The sequence below is a fragment of the Bombina bombina genome, chromosome 3, assembly GCF_027579735.1.
Source record: "Bombina bombina isolate aBomBom1 chromosome 3, aBomBom1.pri, whole genome shotgun sequence".
Classification (NCBI taxonomy): domain Eukaryota; kingdom Metazoa; phylum Chordata; class Amphibia; order Anura; family Bombinatoridae; genus Bombina; species Bombina bombina.
Window position 1 is genome coordinate 1,068,223,972 of NC_069501.1, and position 1,439 is coordinate 1,068,225,410.

Below are 1,439 nucleotides of genomic sequence, written 5' to 3' on the forward strand. Positions count from 1 at the left end.
GGTTGCATAAAATAGATGCATTTTTAAATTGATGGTGTTGTCAGTTGGCATAGAGATACACTTCACATATTTCAAATATATTTAAATAAATAAATGCAGATTTTATTATAGATTCCTACTATTGTCAATTAAAAAAAGAAATATATAAACTTAGTACAAAATTATTCTTTTTTTTTTTTGGTGTTTTAAAGAAAAAGTTTAGACCGTAGCAGTGTTCAGTTTAAAGACAACCTCCAGGGCATTTGTCCAAAATGTCTTTTTAGAATTTACATTTTGAAATCATACAGTACCATAATGGCATTTTTTTTTATTTTCTTACTAACATTGCACTACCCATTCTCTAAGAAGAGCTTGTGTTTGGACATCTAAGGCAAGCCAACACACATCTGCCTTAATTCGGAAATATCTGGATTTTCTCCATGTTTAAAATAAAAATAAATCAATATTGTAAACAACAAGCATACAATGTGAAGAACATTGTTGAAATTAATTGATTATTGCTGATTTCTAATAAACTCATTTCATGTTTACTTAACCCTTTTGTATTCATTTGTGTCAATATATGATTCATTATTTTTATAATTTCCAACCACTTAATGGGATAGTTATCTCAAAATGTTCTCTATCGCATTGTACAGGGTTGATGATATTAAATCTGATCAAATACTTTGCGCTGCACTTTATGCTCTGTTCTCTTGCTATTCCTGCTAGAAAGTGTTAGGTTTCCTAAACCCACCATGAGTCAAATTTGCATAAACCAATCACGGTGGGCAACATGCGTTCTCTCTTTTCCTTTTAGGGTATAGCTCGACTGTCCACGCATGCGCTCTAGTGTGCTTTAGTTTTACACATGCGCAATCATATTAGGATTTCCCTGTCCGACGTCACTGCAGTTGTGGTCAGGTGACCACAATGATTCCCAAGTTGGAGAAGGAGCCAGAGACTGCATTTATCTCTATCAGGAATTAAAAGGGACAATACAAATCACAATTTAAAAACTGCTCCTTCTGAAATCTGTAAATGATCTGAAAGACAATCAGATTTCTTGAAAGACTGTAAACACGATAGGAAGAAAAAACATGTCTATAAATATTTGGGCATGACAGGATCGATTGACTTTAGCGCAATATAATGCAAGCTGCCTGTGACCATACAGTATATCTGTAAACATATATCATTGAGAGTTAATTCATAACTTTATACGCATGCGTGTAATTTGCCTGAAGACCTGGCAAAAGTCTTCTGTTATGCCTATGCCCATGCGTGAGAGTAACGCATTCGTTGGTGGGAGTAAACATATAGAAATGTATTAAAAAAGGATGGGCGATTTAGAAAACGAGTCGGGCTGCCGTTTCTGGGGGCTGGCAATCATGATGTCACAGCAATACAATAAAAAACATTTTCAACGGTGTTGGAGGCTTCATTTTTGAGAAATAGGA